General features: G+C 45.5%; 1 pseudogene; it reads left to right on the top strand.

The window, feature by feature from the left end:
• LOC120944450 overlaps positions 1 to 11,748 on the top strand; it is a 222,268-nt pseudogene extending 210,520 nt beyond the window's left edge.
• Positions 11,749 to 15,681: the final 3,933 nt, after the last annotated feature.

The raw sequence follows: 15,681 nt of genomic DNA, 5'->3' as shown, positions 1-15,681 counted from the left end.
CCTCCTCGCTCTCTTCTCCTCTCCTCTCCTCGCTCTCTTCTCCTCTCCTCTCCCCTCCTCGCTCTCTTCTCCTCTCCTCTCCCCTCCTCTTTCTCTTCTCCCCTCCTTTTTCTTTTCTCTTCTCCTCTCCCCTCCTTGCTCTCTTCTCTTCTCCTCTCCCCTCCTCGCTCTCTTCTCCTCTCCCCTCCTCTTTCTCTTCTCCTCTCCCCTCCTCTTTCTCTTCTCCTCTCCCCTCCTCTTTCTCTTCTCCTCTCCCCTCCTCTTTCTCTTCTCCTCTCCCCTCCTCTTTCTCTTCTCCTCTCCCCTCCTCTTTCTCTTCTCCTCTCCCCTCCTCTTTCTCTTCTCCTCTCCCCTCCTCTTTCTCTTCTCCTCTCCCCTCCTCTTTCTCTTCTCCTCTCCCCTCCTCTTTCTCTTCTCCCCTCCCCTCCTCTTTCTCTTCTCCCCTCCCTCCTCTTTCTCTTCTCCCCTCCCCTCCTCTTTCTCTTCTCCTCTCCCCTCCTTGCTCTCTTCTCTTCTCCTCTCCCCTCCTCTTTCTCGTCTCCCTTCCCCTCCTCTTTCTCCTCTCCCCTCCCCTCCTCTTTCTCTTCTCCTCTCCCCTCCTCTTTCTCTTCTCCTCTCCCCTCCTCTTTCTCTTCCTCCTCTCCTTGCTCTCTTCTCTTCTCCCTCCCCTCTCTTTCTCTCTTCTCTTCTCCTCTCCCCTCCTCTTTCTCTTCTCCTCTCCCCTCCTCTTTCTCTTCTCCTCTCCCCTCCTCTTTCTCTTCTCCTCTCCCCTCCTCTTTCTCTTCTCCTCTCCCTCCTCTTTCTCTTCTCCTCTCCCCCTCCTCTTTCTCTTCTCCTCTCCCCTCCTCTTTCTCTTCTCCTCTCCCCTCCTCTTTCTCTTCTCCTCTCCTCTCCCCTCCTCTTTCTCTTCGCCCCTCCCCTCCTCTTTCTCTTCTCCCCTCCCCTCCCCTTTCTCTTCTCTTCTCCTCTCCCCTCCGCGCTCTCTTCTCTTCTCCTCTCCCCTCCTCTTTCTCTTCTCCTCTCCCCTCCTCTTTCTCTTCTCCTCTCCCCTCCTCTTTCTCTTCTCCTCTCCCCTCCTCTTTCTCTTCTCCTCTCCCCTCCTCTTTCTCTCTCCTCTCCCCTCCTCTTTCTCTTCTCCTCTCCCCTCCTCTTTCTCTTCTCCTCTCCTCGCTCTCTTCTCTTCTCCTCTCCCCTCCTCTTTCTCTCTTCTCTTCTCCTCTCCCCTCCTCTTTCTCTCTTCTCTTCTCCTCTCCCCTCCTCTTTCTCTCTTCTCTTCTCCTCTCCTCTCCTCGCTCTCTTTTTTTCCTTTTCTCTCCTTTCTCCTCCCTTCTCTTTTTTTTTCCTCACCTCTTTCTCCACTCTCCACCAGTCTTTAACCTTTCACCCTTTCTCTTTCTCACGCTCCTCTTCACTTTCTCCTCTCCTCCTGTCTTCTTGTCTCTCCCCTCCTTTCTCCTCTCCCCACTCTCTGCTCTCTCTCATCTGTATCACTTTTTTTTCTCTTCACTTTCTGCACTCGTTAACATTTTCATCCCTTTCTCACTCTTTACTCTTAGAGCCCTTTCACACTGGTGCCTTTTTGATGCGTTTTCGCGGTAGAAATAGCGCTATTAAAAATGCTCAAAAACGCCCCCTCCATTGAAATGAATTGAAAAAGCGGGTTAAAATCGCTATAAAACGCGGTAAAATCGCAGGGTGTTTACCGCTATTTTAATGCTCCGCTATAGGCGTTTCCAGTGTAAAAAGGGCTCTTACTTCTCTTTCCTTTCCGCTCCACTTTACGTTTTTTCCTATCACTAACAATTTTGCTTTGGCCTAAAACACAAAAGAAAGTAGTACCAAATACAGGAGAAAATACAGGAGATTACTCTTTTTCTTTTTTCTCTCTGTCTCCTTTTTCTTTCTTGCCCCTCCTCCTCCTACCCCTCTTTTTTTAATAAATGCAAAATTTCAGCTTTCATTCCGCTTGTCTCCACTTCCATTGATGATCTGAGTGAGAATTGGGTTCCATTTTGTTGCAGGTGGTGGAGAAGTTTAATTCGCGCGCCTTTCCATGGATAACAGCAGGAAACATGTTTGCTCTTTTTTGAACACAACAAAGTTGTGGACAGAGCGGTGGAGAGCCGCGTGATTGTAGCCGATGTCCTTGCGAAATTTGAAAGGTTGGAGCGTTATTTGATACTTTTCCCTGCATTGTGTGTTAATTTTTTATTTGATTTTCACAATTTTGTGCCTTCATAGTAGGGTTGTCCCGATACCGATACCAGTACCAGTATCAGTATCGGGACTGATACCGAGTATTTGAGGGAGTACTTGTACTCCCGCAAATACCCCCCGATTGCCTAAATAGAATACTTCCCCCCCCCCCCCCCCCTGCAGCCGTCGTATATCGCAAAGCGCCGCCGCGTTAATCACCGCGCGAGGAACATTAGAGTCAGCTTACGTTTGAATAGCTGTTTTCCCCCGCCGTGCATAGACACTCCCCCTTGCTCGGGATTGGACGGATCTGTCCAATCGCGAGCAAGGGGAGTGTCTCTATACACAGCGCGGCAGGGAAAACAGCTTATTCAAACGAAAGCTGACTCTATGTTCCCCGCGCAGTGATTAACGCGGCAGCGGCGGCATCATTTAGGTACGGGGGACATGGCTGGATATGTGGGGGACATGGCTGCAATATGTTTGGGACATGGCTGCGTAATATGGGGGGACATGGCTGCAATATGTTTGGGGGACATGGCTACATATGTTTGGGGACATGGCTGCAATATGTTTGGGACATGCTGCAATATGTTTGGGGACATGGGCTGCGTATAGGGGGACATGGCTGCAATATGTTTGGGGACATGGCTACATATGTTTGGGGACATGGCTGCAATATGTTTGGGGACATGGCTGCAATATGTTTGGGGACATGGCTGCAATATGTTTGGGGACATGGCTGCAATATGTTTGGGGACATGGCTGCAATATGTTTGGGGACATGGCTGCAATATGTTTGGGGACATGGCTGCAATATGTTTGGGGACATGGCTGCAATATGTTTGGGGACATGGCTGCAATATGTTTGGGGACATGGCTGCATATGTGGGGGGACATGGCTGCATTTGGGGACACATTTAAAAAAAAGTATCGGTACTTGTACTCAGTCCTAAAAAAGTGGTATCGGGACAACCCTACTTCTTAGTCATCTAATCCTTCTGTCTCCCCCAAAAGACTGTCCAGCACCGGAGAGGAGGAGGAGGAGACCGTCCCGTGGAATCTGTACTTTAAACTCTACTGTTTCCTTGATGTGCAGAGCGTTCCTAAAGAAGGTGTTGAATTTGCCTTCATGTTTGAGCAGGTAGGTCTGATTAATAGATAGCATCTGGAAGAGATGAAGCAACTTTAACTGCAATAAAAATTATCGGGTTTTCATCACTCACGCACTATATACATTAACCAGGATTTTTAACTTGTTTAGACACATAGAATTATGTACTCATGGTTTTACTAGCTACACTTCTGTCTGGCCCAAATCTAAAATATATTACAGTCATCTAAGCATGCATGCAGCGGAGTGTTTTGGGTTTGTGCTGCCCTAGGCAAGACTAAACCCCCCCCCCCATCTAAATTTGTCCCACCGCTTCCTGTCCGTTGACACCTGCCGCCATGGGCATCCGCTGAAATCTTTTCAGGGGGAAGGCACTTTGGCAGCGGTGATACAGTCACATTTAACTTTTTTTTCAAACACTAGCAGGGGTTAAAAGTGCCTGCTAACGACCGAATAGCGCAGCTAAAACGATGGTAAAATGCCGCTTTTTAGCGGTGCTTTACCGATAACGCGGCCAGCTGGCAGTGTGAAATAGCTCTTGAGATAATTCAGCTCTTCAACACCTTCTTAACTTTCCAGGGGGAGTCATTTGCCCCTCCTTGCCCTATGGAGCGGACGCCCATGCCCACCGCCATCCGATCCTGTCCGCCAAAACCAGATGGATGGGGGATCTATTTCCAATCTGTCTATTGGATGGCAGTTAGTCGGTCCATTTCCATCCAACTTCCCCATAGATGAAAGCGGGCTGTGTCTGTCTGCTCAACATAGCAAGCAGATCCCCCGCTGAGCAACGGGGTCCGCTTTTACAGAGGCTGCCTGCGTGAAAGGGCTCTTATAGCTAGATTCAGGTAGGGCGGCGCATCTTTCAGGCGGCGTATCGTATTTCCGCTACGCCGCCGTTAGTCAGAGAGGCAAGTGCTGTATTCACAAAGCACTTGCCTCCTAAGTTACGGCGGCGTAGCGTAAATGGGGCCGGCGTAAGCGCGCCTAATTCAAATGGGGATGAGGGGGCGTGTTTTATGTAAATGATTGGTGACCCGACGTGATTGACATTTTTTACGAACGGCGCATGTGCCGTCCGTGTACATATCCCAGTGTGCATTGCTTCAAAGTACGCCGCAAGGACGTATTGGTTTCGACGTGAACGTAAATTACGTCCAGCCCCATTCACGGACGACTTGCGCAAACAACGTAAAATTTTCAAATTTCGACGCGGGAACGACGGCCATACTTAACATTGGCTAGGCCAGCTATTTGTTGGAATAACTTTACGCCGGAAAACGCCTTACGTAAACGGCATATCTTTACGGTGACGGGCGCACGTACGTTCGTGAATCGGCGTATCTAGTCATTTGCATATTCTACGCCGAACTCAACGGAAGCGCCACGTAGCGACCAGCGTTTATATGCACCCTAAGATACGACGGCGTAGGAAACTTACGCCGCTCGTATCTTAGCCTAATTTAAGCGTATCTGGTTTCCAGAATACGCTTAAATTTACGACGGCGTAGATTCAGAGTTACAATGGCGTATCTACTGATACGCCGGTGTAACTGTTTCTGAATCTGGCCCTACTGTTTTTTTTTTACAACTATATACATGTTTTTTTTGTACAATTAAATTTTTTACAATTTTATATTCTAATAATTGTATATATATAAAAAAAAAAAATTTTTTGGGGGGGGGGGATTTGGAGAGACATTGGGGGTCTAAACAGAGCTCTAATGTATTTTTTGAGACGGAGAAAGGGACTGAAGACCGCACAGAATGAATGATAGGACTCTGTATAGAGACTCCTATTCATTCATAAAATGAAACAATGTTTACTATATTTCATTCACAAACTGACAAATCATAAATACAGTTCACTATGCGTCAGTAATTCTTGAATACCAGCTCCCCCCCCCCACGTTTCTTCCATCCAGCGATCTTTCGCACTACTAGCAGCTGCAGCCGGCGGGTGGGGGGGGGGGGGGGAAGGGAGAGCTGCATGGAGGGGGCAACCGGCGATCAGTGTGGGGGGATCAGAGGAACAGAGAGGGAAGTTGGCAAGAAGGCTGAGGAGGGAGGCCGACAGCTGCAGGGCATCGGGGTTGTGAGGGGATCGGTGCAGCAGGGTAAAGTGCCCTGAAAAATGCTGCCGAAGACAAACACCTTGTTTTCCTCATGGTAGATACACCCCTGCTTGCATGTTTGTGCCTACCTAATTGGAGAGACGGTGGGGCTAAACACCTCTGGGGCCGGCTTATCTTCTTTTCAAATCCGGCCTCGATTATCCAGTATGAATGAACACTGGTGTCGTTGAGATTAGTATCTTGGGACTGCAGGATCCCTGAGACTTGAAATCATTGGCCGGATTAATCGATAGTCATCTCATCCCTGTCATTACCTTTTAGATGTATAATGCTTTTTATTCTTTTTTAGGCCCATGAGAGTCTGACAAGTGGCCACTTTCCAGCCCCTGAGGAAACTCTGCAGCACTTGGCCGCTCTGCGGCTCCAGTATCAGCATGGGGACTTCTGTAAGGTCTCCTGGAACTTGGAATCCATGTACCCCGTGCAGCGACTAAAGAACAAGATCCTGCAGGCCACCAAAAGCAGCAGCAGCTCCGGACAGACTCTGGAGAGGCGGAGAACCAGTTTTCTGGAGGGCACTCTGAAACGTGGCTTCAAAGTGGGCTCTATGAAGAAGCAGAAGATGGAGGAGGAGCAGATGCTGGAGATGTGGGTGAAGGAAGAGCTGTCTGCTGCTCGTGCCAGTATAGCCGAGAAGTGGAACCGGCTGCATGGGATGTCTCAGCACCAGGCCATGGTGAACTATATGGTCATTGTCACTGAGTGGCCAGGATACGGGTCGACGCTCTTTGATGTGGAGGTACAGTTACAAATCTGCATGATGTTGGGATCAAATTTACATAAAAGTAGTAGAGACTGTAGTTTGCCCATTTATTGATGCCAAGAAGCTCCTTCAATTTTTCAATCTAACCAATCACTGTGCGAGTTTCACCCAGTTCATCAGGAACTGGTCAAAATTCTCTCCGGTTATTGCTAGCTTTAAAATGGTCCATTGGTAAATATTTTCAGAGCAGAAGTTTAAAAATTAGGACCTGTATCCTCTTCTGGATGACTTATTTTGGACCAGTTAATGTGTACAGTGCCTTGAAAAAGTATTCACACCCCTTAAAAATGTTCCACATTTTGTCATGTTACAACCAAAAACGTAAATGTATTTTACTGGAATTTTATCTGATGGACCAACACAAAGTGACACATAATTGAAGTAGAAGGAAAATTATAAATGGCTTTCATTTTTTTTTTACAAATATGTGAAAAGTGTGTATTTGTATTCAATTACAGCTGCAAGTCTTTTTGGGGACGTCTCTACCAGCTTTACACATGTAGAGAGGGACATTTTTCCCCATTCTTCGTTGCAAAATATCTCAAGTTCTGTCAGATTGGATAGAGAGTGGCCCAGGTTCACATACATCGGCGCATATTTATGCGGGCGTAGCGTATCTAATATATGCTACGCCGACGCAGTGCACAGAGGCAAGCACTGGATTCACCAAGCACTCGCTCTTAAAGATACGCTGGGTTTCCTCGGCGTAAGCCAGCGTAGGTGTAAGTGGGCGTGAGCCACGCTATTGAGGCGTGACCCCATGCAAATGATGGGGCAAGCGCCATAGAAGTACTTAAAATGAACGGCGCATGCGCCATCCCGTGGCCGCATCCCTGTGCGCATGCTCAGAATCACGTCGGAACTACTCCCTAAGATACGACGGATCACTGCCTACGACGTGAACGTAACCTACGCCCAGCCCTATTCACGTACTACGTAAGCGACGACGGCTGTGTTCCCTGGTCCATACCTTAGCATGAGTTGCGCCTCATATATGGGGAATAACTTGACGCCGGACGTACGACTTACGCAAACCGCGTATATTATGCGTCGGGCGCAAGTACGTTCGTGAATCGGCGTATCGCCCTCATTTGCATATGTGCATAGAAAATCAATGGGAGTGGCAAATGCGCCCAGCGTTAATATGCGCCCACGATACAACGGCGTAGGCAAGTTACGTCGGTCGTAGGAAGCCTATTTTTAGGCGTATTTCAGATTGTGGGCACGGCGCACAGATACGATGGTGCATAGTTATACTTGCGCGGCGTATCTCGAGATACATTGGCGCAAGTGCTTTGTGAATCCGGGCCAGTGTCTGTAAACAGCAAAGTCTTGCCACAGATTCTCAGTTGGATTTAGGTCTGGAATTTGACTGGGCCATTCTAACACATAAATATGCTTTGATCTAAACCATTCTATTGTAGCTCTGGCTGTATGTTTAGGGTCGTTGTCCAGCTGGAACGTAAACTGCCCCAGTTTGAAGACTCTTAACAGGTTTTCTTCTAAGATTTCCCTGTATTTGGCTCCATCCTTCTTCCCATTAACTCCAACTAGCTTCCCTGTCCCTGCTGAAGAAAAGTATCCCCACAACATGATGCTGTCACCACCATGTTTCACAGTGGGGATGGTGTGTTCAGGGTACTGTGCAGTATAAGTTTTCTGCCACACATAGCGTTTTGCTTTTAGGCCAGGTCTCATCTGATCAGAGCACCTTCTTCCACATGTTTGCTGTGTCCCCCACATGGCTTTTTGCAAACTGAAAATGGGACTTCTTATGGCTTTCTTACAACAATGTCTTTCTTCTTGCCACTCTTCCATACAGGGCAGATTTGTGGAGAGCACCATTAATAGTTGTCCTGTGGACAGATTCTCCCACCTGAGCTGTGGATCTCTGCAGCTCCTCCAGAGTTACCATGGGCCTCTTGGCTACTTCTCTGATGAACGCTCTCCTTGCCCGGCCTGTCAGTTTAGGTGGGCGGCCATGTCTTGGTAGGTTTGCAGTTGTGCCATACTCCATTTTCAGATGATGGATTGAACAGAGCTCCGTGAGATGTTCAAAGCTTGGGAGATTTTTTTATAACTCAACCCTGCTTTAAACTTCTCCACAACTTTATCCCTGACCAGTCTGGTGTGTTTCTTGGCCTTCATAATGCTGTTTGTTCACTAAGGTTCTCTAACAAATCTCTAAGAGCCGGTTCACACTGGGGCGACTCATCAGGCGATTCAGCCACCTGACAAGTCGCGTCCCATTCTATTCAATAGAACCGTTCTAATAGGAGCGACGCAAGTCGCTCCGACTTAGAAAAAGGTTCTTGTATGACTTTGCATTGACTTCTATACAGGAATTATTTTGCAAGTCGCCTCTGAAGTCGTCTTCAGGACGCCTTGCTGAGCCGCCCCCGAAGTCGTGACGCCCCAGTGTGAACCGGCTCTTAGGGCTTCACAGAACAGCTGTATTTATAGTGAGATTAAATTACACACAGGTGGACTCCATTTACTAATTAGGTGACTTTTGAAGGCAATTGGTTCCACTAGATTTTAGTTATGGGGTATCAGAATAAAGGGGGCTGAATACAAATGCACGCCACACTTTTCTGAGATTTATTTGTAAAAAAAAATTGAAAAACGTTTATCATTTTCCTTTCACTTCACAATTATGTGCTAATTTGTGTTGGTCCATCACATAAAATACATTTACGTTTTTGGTTGTAACATGACTAAATGTGGAAAATTTCAAGGGGTATGAATACTTTTTCAAGGCACTGTATATTAGCAGCTATCCGAACATCAGCAACTGAGGTGGCTAATGGGTTATGTTTAGAGATCTAACATGTCATGACCAAGCCTTAGTCCTGTTTCACAGAAGTGCGATTTGACATGTCAAGTCGCACAGCGTTGCCGGCAATGGAATTGTTCAAATCGTTGCGTCTCAGAAAAAAGGTTCCTGCACTACTTTTTTTTGCAATTTCATTATGACTTGCACTGACTTCTGTTAAATAAAGTTTAAGCTGCAATAACATGGCACATCAAAATCGCTCTGATCAGGCAGCTTTGAAATTGCACTGAAGTAGTGCGATTTCAAAGCCGCACTGGTGTGATGCAGGGCTTAAAGTATACCTGTTTGCAGCTACGGAGCAAGAAAAATTTTATACTGTTAATTTTGCAGCAAAATCCAAATTGTGTTTATTTAGTTGTGTGTTTTTTATTTATTTTTTTAACAGTACAAGGAAGGGGGCTTTCCTAATGATCTGTGGCTGGGTGTCAGCGCAGAAAATGTCTCCGTCTACAAAAGGGGAGATCCGAAGCCATTGGAAACGTTCCAGTATGAGCACATCATCTTCTTCGGAGCTCCGCAGCCCAACACCTTTAAGATCACAGTAGATGATCGGGAGATGTTCTTTGAAACCACTCAGGTTTGTGTCTGGCTAAAGGGTTTATGGAAGCTTTTGTCGTTAAAGTACATGTAAACCCTCACCTTGTAAAACAGCCCATTCAGTTTAAAATGGAAACAAAATATTTGGGTGTACCTTTTGTGTATAACTAGGGCTGTGGATATCTGCAGCTCCTCCAGAGTTATAATGCGCCTCTTGGCTACTTCTCTGATGAATGCTCTCCTTGCCCGGCCTGGTCAGTTTAGGTGGACGTTCATGTATTGGTAGGTTTGCAGTTGTGCCATACTCTTTCCATTTTTGGATGATGGATTGAACAGAGTTCCGTGAGATGTTCAAAGCTTAGGAAATTTTTTATAACCTAACCCTACTTTATACTTCTCCGCAACGTTATCCCTGACCTGTCTGGTATGTTCCTTGGCCTTCATGATACTGTTTGTTCACTAAGGTTCTCTAACAAATCTCTGAGGGCTTCACAGAACAGCTGTATTTATACTGAGATTAAATTATACACAGGTAATCTCTATTTACTAATTAGATTACCTCAATTTGTTCCACTTTAGTTAGGGGTATCAGAGTAAAGGGGGCTGAATACAAATGTGTGCCACATTTTTCAGATATTTATTTGTAAAAAAAATTTAAAACCATTTATCATTTTCCTTTCACTTCACAATTATGTGCCAATTTGTGTGTGTATATATATATATATATATATATATATATATATGTGTGTGTGTGTGTGTGTGTGTGTGTGTGTGTGTGTGTGTGTGTGTATGTATGTGTATATACACAAGTATAAGCCGACCCGAATATAAGCCGAGGCACCTAATTTTACCACACTTGCACACTTGTAGAGGAGAAATGGGGCTATATGTGTGCCAAGTCCCAAGTCCTGGGGACCTACAACCGGCCGGTACCGGGTCCCCAAATTCACGGGAGAAATGCACGTTTAACATGGGAGTCTATGGAAGGGCTCGGTGCTCCCCGGCCATAGGTCCCCCGGACAACAAACTTTGCACACTTGTAGAGGAAGAGTGGGGCTACAGCCAGCTGGTACCGGGTCCCCAAAGTCCAGGAGATCAGGCGCAAAAAGGTCACTGGAGTATAACCCGAGGGGGGCGTTTTCAGCGCAAAAAAAATTTGATGAAAAACTTGGCTTATACTCGAGTATATACGGTGTGTGTATATGTGTGTGTGTAATATATATTATCTCTTCAATTATATGTTTGCCTGGAGTTCAGCATTAATACTTGCGTACTTGTTTTTTTATTGATGTAAAGCTTGTTTTTAATATTAAGTATTTTCAATGTGTTTTTTTTTTCTTAGGTTGGGGAGATCACCAAGATCATGAGGGCTTACATTAATATGATTGTTAAGAAACGGTGCAGCGTCAAATCCATCACCAGCCAGGACAGCCAGTTCAGTAGCTGGGCCAGGTGACGCCCTCTACCGGTGGACTCCCAGAATGCATGCACTGGTTAACATCTGCGTCAGAAACTTTTCCGTAAGGGGAAACGCAAAGACTTGTTTACATGCACAATACTCAGAGACTAGGAGGACAGAAGCCATCTGATTTAATGTGAAGGACAGATGATGCTCTGAAAGTAATTCTGATCCTAGGAACTTTTATACTTTCATTATTATCTCACCATGAAACCAAGTTGGTTGTAGCCTCATTGCACAACAGACTGCAAGCCTTGTGCCATCAAGGTACCTTTTTCTGGAGAACCACTTCTGAAAAGATCTCTTTTTCTATTGTCTTCCTGCTGATTGATACGATATGAAGTAGCTTTGTTGCTTATCTGGTCTTCTGAATACTTCTCAGGGCAAGAATTCCGGGAGTGTATTCCACATTGCAGTGCATGAAGAATATTATGGAATGGAAGGTCCACAGATCTCGGAATCCCATGTAGATTAGCAGTATTAATGAGCTCTGTGGACCATTATGGACTATCCCCTCAAGAGTAGGAGAACCCCCCCCCAGGATTTTTGTATATTCCTTTCACTTATTTAAAAAAAAAAAAAAAAAAATTTCGTCTCTTCAAGGTCTTTACATTTGAGTGTAATGTTTAAAGCACAATGGGCCAGATTCACGTAGAATCGCGGCGGCGTAACTTATCGTAGATACGTTACACCGCCGCAAGTTTTCATCGCAAGTGCCTGATTCACAAAGCACTTGCGATGAAAACTACGCTCCGCGGCCTCCGGCGCAAGGCGGGCCAATTCAAATGGGCGTGTGCCATTTAAATTAGGCGCGCTCCCGCGCCGGACCTACTGCGCATGCTCCGTTTCCTAACTCCCGCCGTGCTTTGCGCGCCGTGACGTCATTTTTTCGAACGGCGACGCGCGTAGCGTACTTCCGTATTCCCGGACGTGTTACGCAAACGACGTTAAGTTTTAAATTTCGACGCGGGAACGACGGCCATACTTTAGACAGCAATACGATTGCTGATTAAAGTTAGGGCACCTAAAAGGACGACTAACTTTGCGACGGGAAACTAGACTAGCGGCGACGTAGCGAACGCGAAAATCCGTCGGGGATCCGCCATAACTCCTAATTTGCATACCCGACGCTGGTTTACGACGCGAGCTCCCCCCAGCGGCGGCCGCGGTACTGCATCCTAAGATCCGACAGTGTGAAACTATTACACCTGTCGGATCTTAGGGATATCTATGCGTAACTGATTCTATGAATCAGTCGCATAGATAGAAACAGGGATACGACGGCGTATCAGGAGATACGCCGTCGTATCCCCTTTGTGAATCTGGCCCATAAAGTCCTATTTATTTTGTAATATTCCATCTGTCTTTTGCCCTATTGTTGTCCAACTAGGAAACCATTTCAGTTATGGGTGGTTGGCATAGGGTTGGGTCACCAAATAACTTTTTTTTTAATCATTTTAAAAGACTCCAGTAGTAAGATTTGTCTTCCTGTTGCCATAAAGTGTCTCACTCCTGTCGCTGTAAAATAATTGAGCATAATTAGGAATTCATGTTAAAATGTGACTCCCAACCTCCCTGAATTGTACAGAATGTAGCAGGTGGATGTGGCTGGGAGATTTTGCCAATGGACTGCAAAGGAACCTCCAAACCCACCCTAAAACTGAACTGGACTTGGCGTTTCAGATTAAGAAGCTCGTTATAAGAGTCCACCTTAAAAGGCCGGACAAAAATGTTTTTATTATTTAATATTTCCCTTAACCTGAAATTTTGACGTTGGATATTTCAGCTTCTATCCCTTAGACCAGTGATATGCAATTAGCGGACCTCCAGCTGTTGCAAAACTACAAGTCCCATCATGCCTCTGACCTATGGGTGCCATGCTTGTCGGCTGTCAGAGTCTTGCTATGCTCATGGGAATTGTAGTTCTGCTAACAGCTGGAGGTCCGCTAATTGCATATCCTGCCTTAGACAATCGCAGTATTCATGGGGCTGTTGGAACAATCTCCAGCATTGTAAGTCCCAGAGTATTACATAGGAAGTCACCAGCAGCCATTGCTTCTGCCAGTATGTCAGCCATCTTGTGTTAGCTCAATTAGACTTCCATCATAACTTAGGCCTGAACTTTAGTCAGAGACTGCAGTGGAATCCCTGCGGAGCGTGACACGGGGATGATTCTGGCCAGCCGAGGGAATCCTGAAGAGATTTTCTTGCTGCTTGATAAATGGAGGGCCTCACTTTGCTATATGGCCCCACTTGTCATTAGACTGCGCCCTGGGCTGCTGCTGGCGGTGGTGCCCAGGACTGAATGTATCTCTGCCTTACTGTGGATGGTGGAACCGACTGTTACGGCATTTACATTATATTGCTAATAAATTATTGAGTTACTAAACACTTTCTGGTTATTGCTGGTGCTGTGTGTTCTCTTCTATTTAACCACTTAAGGACAGAAGGTGTTTTTCAGATTTTGGTGTTTACAAGACTAAAACTGTTTTTTTTTGCTAAGAAAATTACGGTAAAACCCCCAAACATTATATATATTTTTTTCTAACACCCTAGAGAATAAAATGTCACACCGTATTTGCGCAGCGGTCTTACAAGCGCACTTTTTTTGGAAAAAAAATCACATTTTTTTATTAAAAATAAGACAACATTAAAATTTGGCCCCAATTTTTATATATATAGTGAAAGATATTGTTACGCCGAGTTAAAATGATACCCACATGTCACGCTTAAAAATTGCGCCCGCTCGTTGGCATGGCGTCAAACTTTTACCCTTAAAAATCTCCATAGGCGACGTTTAAAAAATTCTATAGGTTTCATTTTTTGAGCTACAGAGGAGGTCTAGGCTAGAATTATTGCTCTCACTCTAACGATCGCGGTGATAACCTCACTTGTGTGGTTTGAACACCGTTTTCATATGCGGGCGCTACTCGCGTATGCGTTCGCTTCTGCGCGCGAGCTCGTCGGGACGGGGCGCTTTAAAAAAATTTTTTGGGGGGTTTTCTTATTTTTATTTATTTTATAATTTTTTACACTGAAATAAAAAAATATCACCTTTATTCCTATTACAAGGAATGTAAACATCCCTTGTAATAGAAAAAAGCATGACAGGTCCTCTTAAATATGAGATCTGGGCTCAAAAAGACCTCAGATCTTATATTTAGACTTAAATGCAAAAAAAAAAAAAAAATTGAAAGGACCCGATCGCCTCCGCCGCTACCGACAGCTCCGGTAAGCGGCGGAGGGCGCGGGAGGGGGGCCCCTCTCCCGCCACCGATTAACGGCGATCTCGCTGCGAAATCCGCCGCAGAGACCGCCGTTATCGTTGATAAAAACAGGACGTTATGTACAGTGGGCAGTCGTTAAGTGGATAATTTAAAGTGATATTAAAGGTTCAAGTAAAAAAATAAAAATAAATAACAAACAGGTTATACTTGCCTCCATTGTGCAGGTCGTTTTGCACAGAGTTGGCCCCGATCGTCTCTTCTGGGGTCCCACGGCCGGCTCTCGCGGCTCCTCCCCACATTTAATTACCCCCTTGGGGGTTACCTTGTGGGCGCGCTCCTGTGTCATACACTCGGTGTCCATAGACGCAGAGTGTATGACTCAGTCTGCCCCCAGCGGTCGCGTCAATGGATTTAATTGACAGCAGCAGGAGCCTATGGCTGCCATCAATCTATCCAATGAAAACCCGAGAAGCCATGGAGAGAGCGACGTGGGATTGTGTCCACGGAAATTCGGGGCTCAGGTAAGTAAAATGGGGGGACTGGGGGGCCCGGACACTGCAGGTTTTTGTTTTAACCTTAATGCATAGGATGCATTAAAAGTGAAAAAACACAAGGGTTTACACCCCTTTGAAGTGGTATTAAAAACCCCAAAACAATCATGTAATTGCAGTTTACCAATCCTTGAAGATAAGTTCACCCTTCCTAACATGTTACTAATACAGCAAGCCTCCCACACACTGTGACCAATGTCAGTTGTAAACCATGGCTTTCATTCATAGCCATCATGTACTATTGTGGTGATCTCTGTGATTGGTCACAGTGTTCACGTGGTACAGGGCCAATCACAACGGACCTGTACCATGTGATACCTGTGACAGCTATCACAATAGTACACAATGGCACATGAATGGGATGCCATACACAAAGTAAAACTAATTGCTTATACAGTGAGATTATCACTGTATAAAGCCAATCATAGTGTAAAAAAAAAAAATTGTGATTGCCTCCCCAGAGCAATAGTGTCTTTTTTTTTTTTTTTGTTTTGTTTAAATGGCAAAGATGTTTTTTTAACCAGTTCCCGACCGGCTCACTCATTACTAGGTAGAAACATGATCTGTATCTCCTATAGTGAGTCCCCTTCCCCCACAGTTAGAACACACCACTAGGGAACACAGTTAACCCCTTGGTCGCCCTTTTAGTAGTAAACCCCTTCATTGTCCTTCACTTCCAATGACATTTACATAGTAATTAGTGCATATTTATAGCACTGATCGCTCTGTAAATGTAAATGGTCCCAAATATGTGTCAAAAGTGTCCGACTGTCTGACGCAATACCGCAAAAAATCGCAGATCACCACCATTATTAGTAAAAAAAAAAAACGCCATTAAAAATGCCATAATCTTTCCCATAGTT

This window comes from Rana temporaria, chromosome 6, assembly GCF_905171775.1.
Source record: "Rana temporaria chromosome 6, aRanTem1.1, whole genome shotgun sequence".
Taxonomy (NCBI): domain Eukaryota; kingdom Metazoa; phylum Chordata; class Amphibia; order Anura; family Ranidae; genus Rana; species Rana temporaria.
This window is presented reverse-complemented; position numbering and strand designations above follow the sequence as displayed.